The following is a 12,894-nucleotide window of genomic DNA, read 5'->3' on the forward strand; positions in this document are numbered from 1 at the left end:
TAGCAACGACGCAGGGGACGCGCGCCGGAGGCCTGCAGCAGCGCGGACCCGACCCAGGTAATTATGCCACCGGCGATGGGGGGAGGCAACGGGGCAGCGGCGCCGGCAATGGGTGCCGCTGCCCCTTCTCTCGCCCTGGCTGTCGGCGCCGCTTCTCTCCCCCTGGCAGGGGGAGAGAAGGGCCGGCAGCAGGGCTCTAGACCCCAGGAAAGGCAGGGGGAGAGAAGCGGGCAGCGACGGCCTCTCTCCCCCTGCCTTTCCTGGGGGTGTATCGGGGTATACACGCGCACACACGCACCCTCATTTTACCATGGATATTTGGGTAAAAAACTTTTTTTACCCAAATATCCTTGGTAAAATGAGGGTGCGTGTTATAGGCCGGTGCGTGGTATACCCCGATAAATACGGTACTACTATTTAGTCCAACATGTTGGGAGTTGTAGTTTTGCAACAGCTGGAGGCACTCTGGATTGGAAAACACTGACCTATACTATATACTACTATTTAGTCCAACATGCTGGGAGTTGTAGTTTTGCAACAGCTGGAGGCACTCTGGATTGGAAAACACTGACCTATACTATATACTGCTATTTAGTCCAACATGCTGGGAGTTGTAGTTTTCGTTTGGGGCAGCTGCTGAGCCACAGGCTGTATCAGGGCATGCTGGTAGTTGTAGTTAGTAACTAACTGCAATTCCCGAAGTTAATTAAAAAAAAGCGATCAAAAAGTAAAATCAAAACAAAAATGGTCCTGTTAAAAACTACAGTTCGGGGCGCAAAAAACGAGCCCTCACACAGGCCCGTGTGGTGTCCCGGTACCGTATTGCATACCGTACCTTGAATGTGGTCCCCAAAGTCAGAGTTACTACGTTCAGGTAGGGTCCCCCAGGTGGGACAGCCCCTAGTCGCCTCTTTTGTAATGTTTTAATGTATATATTTAACATAATGTATATTAGTATGCTTACCTTGGTAGCGTCGCAGGACCTTCGGTCATGTGACTATGTTAATTCCTCTATGGTATGTTGGAGGACCTTAGGTTACCCATAACTCTATGTACAGAAGATTGACAGTTGTATGGACCAGTGAGCTTAAGTCCAGCCCCTGCCCATATAAGGGAGCTATAGCCAATGATCGCTCTCTTGGGTTGCTGCTCTCGTGGATACCGGACTATTAGGATGGATCTGCGCAACTTACAAAGACAAGCTAGACCAGAAACCTGCCGGCCTCATCAGCCTGAAACTAAACCGTGAGTTAAAATCTCAATCCCCGCTAAAGTTACTGGACCAAATCTAAACCCCTAAATCCAGTGGATCACCGCAACCATTACCTTCCTAAGCTCAATAGACTCACGAGATCCCAACCACTTGTCTAGCTCTAATAGACTCTGTTATATGGACTGTTCCTGTTCATTATTGCATAAAATCTTCAGTAAAAAGTTCCGACAAGTTTCTGCAAATCTCCGGTTGTGGGCAATCAATTATCTCCTATCTTCCTATCGCTCTTGGGAAGGGTGGCGGTAGGACAAGCATACAGAGAATAGCCCTCACCCTGGCGTCACGAATAGAAAGGGTTAAGCAAGCACGCTTTAGTAACCGCACAGCTACACTCCCATATACCCTACTCCCCCAAGCTACGACACCCGTATAAGGAGAAATAAAAAGGTTATAGGGATCAGAATAGGACAAAATTTCCCCCACATATGTGTATACTGTGATGTCATGCATATTTAATTAATTATGTAAATTAGCATGGCCGGTAATTTTTTTGAAAGAAAATTGGCAACCATAGTCTTGTAGCCTAAATAGAGATCAGCAGATGACTTCAGTATATGTTACAACCAGGTGACGTTATATTAGAGAACTTCCTTCTTAGAGTGTTCTATTCTTTGACAGTTCATATAATACTATTGTAATAACACGAGGAAGGAACGCTGTGCGGCTGTGAATGGCGGGAACTGTTAGGAGATTGTCGCATTCTATTGCGCACTATTCAATATGTACGGCTCATGATTTGATGTACCCACCCGGGTCTACACCAGCCTCTGGGTCCGGCATCATTCATAATATTCATATTAAGTAAGTCGAACTACCATATTAAAGGGATACTCCGGTGGAAAACTTAATTTTTTTTTTTTAAATCAAGTGATGCCAAAAAAGTTAAACAGATTTGTAAATTACTTCTATTGAAAAATCTTAATCCTTCCAGTACTTATTAGCTGCTGAATACTACAGAGGGAATTCTTTTCTTTTTGGAACACAGAGCTCTCTGGTGACATCACGAGCACAGTGCTCTCTACTGACACCTCTGTCCATTTTAAGAACTGTCCGGAGTAGAAAATCCCCATAGAAAACATATGCTGCTCTGGGCAGTTCCTAAAATGGACAGAGATGTCAGCAGAGGGCACTGTGGTCATGATGTCAGCAGAGAGCTCTGTGTTCCAAAAAGAAAATAATTTCCTCTGTAGTATTCAGCAGCTAATAAGTACTGGAAGGATTAAGATTTTTTTAATACAAGTCATTTACAAATCTGTTTAAAGGGGTATTCCAGGCAAAAACTTTTTTTTATTTATCAACTGGCTCCGGAAAGTTAAACAGATTTGTAAATTACTTCTATTAGAAAATCTTAATCCTTCCAATAGTTATTAGCTTCTGAAGTTTTCTGTCTAACTGCTCAATGATGATGTCACGTCCCGGGAGCTGTGCATGATGGGAGAATATCCCCATAGGAGCTGGACAGCACCCGGGACGTGAGTCATCAGAAAGCAGTTAGACAGAAAACAGCAACTCAACTTCAGAAGCTAATAACTATTGGAAGGATTAAGATTTTTTAATAGAAGTCATTTACAAATATGTTTAACTTTCCGGAGCCAGTTGATATATAAAAAAAAGTTTTTGCCTGGAATATCCCTTTAACTTTCTGGCACCAGTTGATTAAAAAAAAAAAAAAGTTTTCCACCGGAGTACCCTTTAAAATAATTATAAATAAATATGTGTGTATATATATATATATATATATATATATAGTCATTACCATATGAATGTGTGAGTTGGAGAGCCTACATCCTGAATGGCCGTGTTGCGACATGCACAGGACATGCAGCTCAGTATCAGCCACATCACAAAGTACTGGAAATATTTTGTTGCTTTATCTATGAAGAAGCGTTAGTCACTGATCCTCTGCTGTACATGGTCGGGGGTATCACAGGCGGATGTGTGTGGATCAGATATCGATATACAGGCTGGGGTCTGTATCATGTACACCGTGGAAAACACCAAAAATTATTTTTTAAAGCAGAGAGTGTTCTATAAAAAATGTACTGGAATTTGACCCTGTGTGCAGTCATCTGTATGAAATAGGTATCTATCTATCTCATATCTATCTATCTATCTATATATCTATCTCATATCTATCTATCTATCTATCTATCTATCTATCTATCTATCTATCTCATATCTATCGATCGATATCATATCTATCTATCTATCTATCTCATATCTATCTATCTCATATCTATCTATCTATCTATCTCATATCTATCTATCTATCTATCTCATATCTATCTATATATCTATCTCATATCTATCTATCTATCTATCTATCTATCTATCTCATATCTATCGATCGATCTCATATCTATCTATCTATCTCATATCTATCTATCTCATATCTATCTATCTCATATCTATCTATCTCATATCTATCTATCTCATATCTATCTATCTCATATCTATCTATCTCATATCTATCTATCTATCTCATATCTATCTATCTATCTATCTATCTATCTCATATCTATCTATCTCATATCTATCTATCAATCTCATATCTATCTATCTCATATCTATCTATCTATCTATCTATCTCATATCTATCGATCGATCTCATATCTATCTATCTATCTATCTATCTATCTCATATCTATCTATCTCATATCTATCTATCTATCTCATATCTATCTATCTCATATCTATCTATCTATCTCATATCTATCTATCTCATATCTATCTATCTATCTATCTATCTATCTATCTCATATCTATCTATCGATCTCATATCTATCTATCTATCTATCTCATATCTATCTATCTCATATCTATCTATCTATCTCATATCTATCTATCTCATATCTATCTATCTCATATCTATCTATCTATCTCATATCTATCTATCTATCTCATATCTATCTATCTATCTATCTATCTATCTATCTATCTATCTATCTCCTATCTATCTGTGGTAGGCCTCTGGGGTAGGGGTAATGTAGTCAGGGTATTGCTTCAGTATAACAGGTGTTAAGGTTAACCCTATGGTTCGTGACGCCAGGCTGAGGGCTAGTATGCTGAGATAATTCTATCTGTCACTCACCGTCACAAAGAATGATGGGTGCAATACGTCACAGGGACCTCCAAAGGTCCTTAAGCAAAAACCATAGAGTTTACCCGATCACGTGACCCGCAGGTCCTGCTACGCTCCGTACAGGTAATTAACTAATTATATACATTAATACAATTATATTTATATAAATCCTGAATAAACTGCAAGCTTAATGACTATCCAGATGAGAGGTGGCAAGGGGCAGACTAGACAAAAAGGACCCCGACGTCCTAGGAACTCTGGCTATGGGGACCTATACACAGGTACCGTATAGAATGCGGTACCGGAACACCACATATCTATTTATCTATCTATCTATCTCCTATCTATCTATCTACTATCTATCTATCTCCTATCTATCTATCTCCTATCTATCTATCTCATATCTATCTCATATCATAAAAAAAACCATAAAATCACATTGTCTGATTTTTAAAGAATTTATTTGCAAATTATGGTGGAAAATAAGTATTTGGTCAATAACAAACGTTTATCTTAATACTTTGTTATATCCCCTTTATTGGCAATGACAGTGGTCAAATGTTTTCTCTAAGTCTTCACAAGGTTTTAATACCCCTTTAACAGAGCAGCTAGGAGGAGGACGCTTACATGGTAAGTTACCAGCGGCACGTCATCTTCGGTGCTCCGAACACCGCTTATAGGCCATAGCAGTAGATCATGACCCCTGACCAGAGCACTGAAGTGGGCAATACACAGACATAAAGCCTCCAGCCATACACTGTATATGGCTGAAGGCTGTATGTCTGTGGGGTCCACTGCCTAACAAATGTGGGGGAACTATACTGCTAACATAATGTGGGGGGGAACTATACTGCCAACCTAATGTGGGGGAACTATACTGCCTAACAAATGTGGAGGAACTATACTGCCAACCTAATGTGGGGGGAACTATACTGCCAACCTAATGTGGGGGAACTATACTGCCAACCTAATGTGGGGGGAACTATACTGCTAACCTAATGTGGGGGAACTATACTGCCAACCTAATGTGGGGGAACTATACTGCCAACCTAATGTGGGGGGGAACTATACTGCCAACCTAATGTGGGGGAACTATACTGCCTAACAAATGTGGAGGAACTATACTGCCAACCTAATGTGGGGGGGGAACTATACTGCCAACCTAATGTGGGGGGGAACTATACTGCCAACCTAATGTGGGGGGAACTATACTGCCAACCTAATGTGGGGGGAACTATACTGCCAACCTAATGTGGGGGAACTATACTGCCAACCTAATGTGGGGAACTATACTGCCAACCTAATGTGGGAGAACTATACTGCCAACCTAATGTGGGAGAACTATACTGCCAACCTAATGTGGGAGAACTATACTGCCAACCTAATGTGGGGGAACTATACTGCCTAACAAATGTGGAGGAACTATACTGCCAACCTAATGTGGGGGGGAACTATACTGCCAACCTAATGTGGGGGAACTATACTGCCAACCTAATGTGGGGGAACTATACTGCCAACCTAATGTGGGGGGGAAACTATACTGCCAACCTAATGTGGGGGAGCTATACTGCCTAACAAATGTGGAGGAACTATACTGCCAACCTAATGTGGGGGGGGAACTATACTGCCAACCTAATGTGGGGGGGAACTATACTGCCAACCTAATGTGGGGGGGAACTATACTGCCAACCTAATGTGGGGGGAACTATACTGCCAACCTAATGTGGGGGGAACTATACTGCCAACCTAATGTGGGGGAACTATACTGCCAACCTAATGTGGGGAACTATACTGCCAACCTAATGTGGGAGAACTATACTGCCAACCTAATGTGGGAGAACTATACTGCCAACCTAATGTGGGGGGGAACTATACTGCCAACCTAATGTGGGGGAACTATACTGCCAACCTAATGTGGGGAACTATACTGCCAACCTAATGTGGGGGAACTATACTGCCTAACAAATGTGGAGGAACTATATTGCCAACCTAATGTGGGGGGGAACTATACTGCCAACCTAATGTGGGGGGAACTATACTGCCAACCTAATGTGGGAGAACTATACTGCCAACCTAATGTGGGGGAACTATACTGCCTAACAAATGTGGAGGAACTATACTGCCAACCTAATGTGGGGGGGGAACTATACTGCCAACCTAATGTGGGGGGAACTATGCTGCCAACCTAATGTGGGGGAACTATACTGCCAACCTAATGTGGGGGGAACTATACTGCCAACTAGTGTTGAGCGGCATAGGCCATATTCGAATTCGCGAATATTCGTGAATATATTGACGAATATTCGTCGTATATTCGCATATTCGAAATATTCTCAATTTATTTTTGCATATGCGAAAATTAGCATATACAAAATTAGCTTAGGCGAAAATTCGCATATACGAAAATTAGCATATGCAAATTTTCGTATATGCGAAAATTCGCACACCAGTCTCACACAGTAGTATTAGAGCCTTCTTTACACCACACAAGCTGGAAGCAGAGAGGGGTGATCACTGTGCTGTGTACTGTGAAAAAAAAAAAAGAATATTCGTAATTACGAATATATAGTGCTATATTCGCGAATATGCGATATTCGCGAATAAAATTCGCATTGCGAATATTCGCGAGCAACACTACTGCCAACCTAATGTGGGGGGAACTATACTGCCAACCTAATGTGGGGAAACTATACTGCCAACCTAATGTGGGGGAACTATACTGCCAACCTAATGTGGGGGGAACTATACTGCCAACCTAATGTGGGGGGAACTCTACTGCCAACCTAATGTGGGGGAACTACAACCTAATGTGGGGGGAACTATACTGCCAATCTAATGTGGGGGGAACTATACTGCCAACCTAATGTGGGGGAACTATACTGCCAACCTAATGTGGGGGGAACTATACTGCCAACCTAATGTGGGGGGAACTATGCTGCCTACCTAGTGTGGGGGAACTATACTGCCAACCTAATGTGGGGGGAACTATACTGCCAACCTAATGTGGGGGGAACTCTACTGCCAACCTAATGTGGGGGAACTACAACCTAATGTGGGGGGAACTATACTGCCAATCTAATGTGGGGGGAACTATACTGCCAACCTAATGTGGGGGGACTATACTGCCAACCTAATGTGGGGGGAACTATACTGCCAACCTAATGTGGGGGGAACTATGCTGCCTACCTAGTGTGGGGGAACTATACTGCCAACCTAATGTGGGGGGAACTATGCTGCCTACCTAGTGTGGGGGAACTATGCTGCCTACCTAGTGTGGGGGAACTATGCTGCATACTAAAAGGGGTACTCCACTGCCCCAGCGCTGGGAACATTTTGTTCCTAACTCTGGGTGCGGGCTGCGGGGGTTGTGACATCACAGCCATGCCACTTGTGACATCACGCCATGCCCCCCTCCCAATGCAAGTCTATGGGAGGGGGCGTGTCAGCCACCGCGCGATACTCTGATAGTGCCCCTACCGAGACTAGACTCTGGATCCGCCCCTGTCTCAGTATCTCAGCCCCGTCAACCAGGTCAGCTCCCCCTCTCAGGTCCCATTCCTTCTGTTCGTGCCGCCAGCCACGGCATAGAAGGAGACAGAAAGTAAAAGTCTCCTCAGTGAAGTAAGGAACAGAAAGTTCTGCTTTGTGGATCCTCAGGGGAAAGAATAAAGCTGTGGCTGACATTTTACTCAGCACTATGGGTCTCTCTCACCCAGCACCAACCAGCAACAGTCTGTGGGTCTCTGTCTTGTTAATAAAAATAAGACATCCCCCGAAAATAAGCCATAGTGAGTCTTCTTGAGGAAAAATACGTATGAGTGTCTTATTTTTGTCTTTTTATCTAGGTTTTAGCTCACTAAGGCAAAGAAACAGTTTAATAGTGACCCCCCCCCCCTTCCACTTATACACAAGACAGAAATTGGTGGTTTTGGTCAACTTTTTTTTCCTGAACTTGTATGAGATCCTTTAAAATAAAACTATTTGTGTAGCAAACCATGAAATAGAGCTCTATGGTGCTGTACATCAGTGGTCTCCAAACTGCGGCCCTCCAGATGTTGCAAAACTTCAACTCCCAGCATGCCCGGACAGCCAAAGGCTGTCCGGGCATGCTGGGAATGGTAGTTTTGCAACATCTGGAGGGCCGCAGTTTGGAGACCACTGCTGTACATCATATCCACAATACCCATTGTTAATAACAAGTACAACCCTCATGTCTGAATGGAGTCTTGGGCAAAGTCCACACAAATGGGGAGACCTGTGTAGAGGAACAGTGGTGCAGTTGCCCATGGCAACCAATCAGATTGTTTCTTTCACTTTTCAGAGGCCTCTTTATAAATGAAAGTAGTGATGTGATTGGTTGCTATGGGCAACTGGTCAACTTTTCCTCTGCACAGGTATTGATAAATCTCCCCAATAATATGTTGGTCATCTAGGAGAAAATGCAAATCTTTCCATTACAGTTTTTTTTTCCTCACCAGAATACTATGTGTAAACCCTGCCTTATACAGTGATCCCTCAACTTACAATGGCCTCAACATACAATAGTTTCAACATACAATGCTCTTTTCTGGACAAGTGTAACTTGAAACCAGACTCAACATACAATGCTACAGACAGTCCAGATCTGTGAAACGTGTCAATGGCCGGAAGAACCGACCAATCAGAATGGGCATTCACTGGTAAAACCCCTGTATTACTGACGCGTATGCACTGACTGATGTCTGGTAGTGCCCCCTATAGTACAGAGGGGTATTACATGTTCTGTACTCTTTACCTGTATTACTGAAGCGTATGCACTGACTGATGTCTGGTAGTGCCCCCTATAGTACAGAGGGGTATTACATGTTCTGTACTCTTTACCTGTATTACTGAAGCGTATGCACTGACTGATGTCTGGTAGCGCCCCCTACAGTACAGGGAGGTATTACATGTTCTGTACTCTTTACCTGTATTACTGAAGTGTATGCACTGACCTGTGTCTGGTAGCGTCCTCTACAGTACAGGGAGGTATTACATGTTCTGTACTCTTTACCTGTATTACTGAAGTGTATGCACTGACTGGTGTCTGGTAGCGCCCCCTACAGTACAGGGAGGTTTTACATGTTCTGTACTCTTTACCTGTATTACTGAAGTGCATGCACTGACTGGTGTCTGGTAGCGCCCCCTACAGTACAGGGAGGTATTACATGTTCTGTACTCTTTACCTGTATTACTGAAGTGTATGCACTGACCTGTGTCTGGTAGCGTCCTCTACAGTACAGGGAGGTATTACATGTTCTGTACTCTTTACCTGTATTACTGAAGTGTATGCACTGACTGGTGTCTGGTAGCGCCCCCTACAGTACAGGGAGGTATTACATGTTCTGTACTCTTTACCTGTACCAGGGTTAGCTGCTCCTTTGGACACCAGGTAAGGACGACTCCATGTAACTTTTTTAGGACACTGTGTACTGTACAGGACCCTGAAGAAGCTCCTGTCCTCTACATAGACCAGTGTTTCCCAAGCAGGGTGCCCCCAGCTGTTGCAAAACTATAACTCCCAGCATGCCCGGACAGCCTTTGGCTGTCCGGGCATGCTGGGAGTTGTAGTTTTGCAACAGCTGGAGGCTCCCTGCTTGGGAAACACTGACATAGACAGTGATTACAGTTCCCAGCAGATCTTTATTACTTTTATATGTAAGGATTTGCTTTATCTATATTAGTTATCTACTTATTTTTCTTTAATCCTCACTTTTTCCTATTTTTGGATGACATTTTGGTGGCTTCATAACCAATTACCAGGTTTCCATAGAGTTATGGTCTCAACATACAATGGTTTCAACATACAATGGTCGTCCTGGAACCAATTAATATTGTAACTTGAGGGACCACTGTAGTTGATTACTAAATTAATTCTATTTAATTATTTTAAAATATATTTTTATTTTTATTTAAGTTCAATTTTTTTCTTTTTTTTTTTTAGAATTTTTGGAGAAAGATAAAGCAAAAGACTTTTCCCAGGTAAGATCTGGAGCTGTTATGTGTCTGTTCTTTGGCCGGCCCGAGCGCTTTTTTTTTTTACAATGTGTAACATAACACAGATGGACGACTGAACATGTGTAATTTTTATGGCCGATAGTCGAGTGTCCGGGCGCTGGACTGTGAATGATAACTTGGAGAATAATAAATCTCGGCTGACACGCTGAGGCCTTGTCTGCAATGTAAGAATGGCGCAGACTTACGTTAATGCATTGCAGGGATTTACCCGTCATTCAGCTTCTGACATTGAGAATCGCAACGGTATATTTAGATTTTAGTTAAATAAGGATTTTAGTTTCAGGTGAAGTATATGAGGTGGGAATTTTTTTTTTTTTTTACTAGGAATATTTGAAAATAATCCTGAAATCTTGCAGTTCCCATTCTGGCCACTAGGGCTAAAACTAAGCTAAGACTTCCTGTTCTGTCTGCGATGATAAGAAGGAGGCTGCAGGAACGTGATCTGTACAGCATTACATTGAAAGGTGACGCCAGTAGATAGAGAAGACAATAGATGTTACTCACAGATCAGCCTCCCTGTAGAATGGCCAGTTTAAAGGTCACAGAGCATGACCAGTAATCTTTCCCATTCATGTCAATGGGAAAGCTCCTATCTATTGTTGTCTAGGCCCATAGGGCTTGCTGTAAAGCATATCTCTAAAGGCTGTTAAAACCAGCTCCCTATAATAATGAACAAAAATTTTAATTAACCCCTTCCCCCAAAAGGACACCCATTTACGTCCTTATACAGCTGACCTAACGCAAATGGAGGTACATATACATTCTTTCATAAAATTGTCTCTGTGTCACTGGCTGCAACGCAAGCTTCGTGATTTCGGCTCAGCAGCGCTGCCTAGCAAGCAGTGTGTCTCCAGCTGTTGCAAAACTACAACTCCCAACATGCCTGGACAGCCAAACACTGTCCAGGCATGCTGGGAGTAGTGTTGCTCGCGAATATTCGCAATGCGAATTTTATTCGCGAATATCGCATATTCATGAATATAGCACTATATATTCGTAATTACGAATTATTATTATTTTTTTTTTATCATCACAGTACACATCACAGTGATCATTAGTAGTGTTGCTCACGAATATTCGCAATGCAAATTTTATGCGCGGAAATCGTATATTCGCAAATTCGCGAATATGTGTGAATGTAGCACTATATATTCGTAATTACGAATATTCTTTTTTTTTTTTTTTTTTTTTTCACAATACACATCACAGTGATCATCCCTTTCTGCTTCCATCTTGTGTGGTGTAAAGAAGACTCTAATACTACTGTGTGAGACTGGTGCACGAATTTTCGCATATGCGAAAATTTGCATATGCTAATTTTCGTATTTGCGAATTTTTGCTTATGCTAATTTTTTGTATATGCAAATTTACGTATATGCAAATTTTCACATATTGAAAATAAAACGTGAATATTACGAATATGCAAATTTAGCGAATATATGACGAATATTCGTCCATATATTTGCGAAATATCGCGAATTCGAATATGGCCTATGCCGCTCAACACTAGTGATCATCCCTCTCTGCTTCCAGCTTGTGTGGTGTAATGAAGGCTCTAATACTACTGTGTGAGACTGGCGATCAAATTTACATACACGAAAATTAAGCGCGTGCGAAATTTTCGCATATACGAATTTTAGTGTATGCTAATTTTTATACATGCCAATTTTCGTATATGCGATTGTTTTGTATATTGCAATTTTCGCATAGGCAAAAAATTAGCATATACAAATTTTTCGCATAAGCGACTTTTTGTGTATGCTAATTTATATCCATGCTAATTTTCGTGTATGCAAATTTTTGTGTATGTAAATTTTTGCATAGGTAAAAATTAGCTGGTGCGAAATTTTTATATATGCGATTTTTTATGTATGCTTTTTTATATATGCAAATTTTTGCATTTGTGCATATGCAAATTTTCGCATGTGTAAATTATGCGCATATGCGAAAATAAAACGCGATTATTTAGAATATGCGAATCTAGCGAATATATGACGAATATTCGTCCATATATTTGCGAATATTCGCAAATTCGAATATTGCCTATGCCGCTCAACACTAGCTGGGAGTTGTAGTTTTGCAACAGCGTGAGACAAGCTGTTTGGAAAACACTGGTCTAAGATAGTAGACATTTTTTTGACACCTTTTTGTAATATTTAGTTATTTAGTTGTATCAATGCATCTAAACAAATGAAGCAACTTTGCAACTGGTCTTGTTTAAAAAACAGGCTACAGCTCCTATGCAAACTTATGTGTCCCTAACAACTACTTGCTTTTCTGTTTTTCTAAAGAAGTATAAGGGATATGTAAAAGTGTACCTGTTGTTTGCAAAAACTTTTATATAATGTAGATAATAAAATTATATGTATATTTGTAATATATATATATATATATATATATATATATATATCGGTTAAAAAAGTTGTATATTTTTGACTGAAACATGCTTTCCCTGCAGCTACTGTATTGTCTGCTTGTCCTCAGTGTACAGAGCCCTGCTTGT

The 12,894-nt window shown here is 41.4% G+C and overlaps 1 protein-coding gene across 5 annotated transcripts in view; it reads left to right on the top strand.

Moving 5' to 3' along the window:
- TSPAN9 (tetraspanin 9) overlaps positions 1-12,894 on the top strand; it is a 468,673-nt gene that overhangs the window by 121,263 nt on the left and 334,516 nt on the right. For 2 of the 5 annotated variants that reach the window (XM_056517265.1, XM_056517268.1), the window contains one exon: positions 10,318-10,355. The exons of 1 other annotated variant lie outside the window; for it this stretch is intronic. The gene's annotated coding sequence lies outside the window, so the exon portion shown is untranslated. Of the gene's footprint in view, positions 1-7,867; positions 7,887-8,923; positions 9,035-10,317; positions 10,356-12,894 lie in introns of those variants that run through there. 2 more of the 5 variants (XM_056517269.1, XM_056517267.1) reach the window with 2 other exon arrangements.

This window comes from Hyla sarda, chromosome 4, assembly GCF_029499605.1.
Source record: "Hyla sarda isolate aHylSar1 chromosome 4, aHylSar1.hap1, whole genome shotgun sequence".
NCBI lineage: Eukaryota > Metazoa > Chordata > Amphibia > Anura > Hylidae > Hyla > Hyla sarda.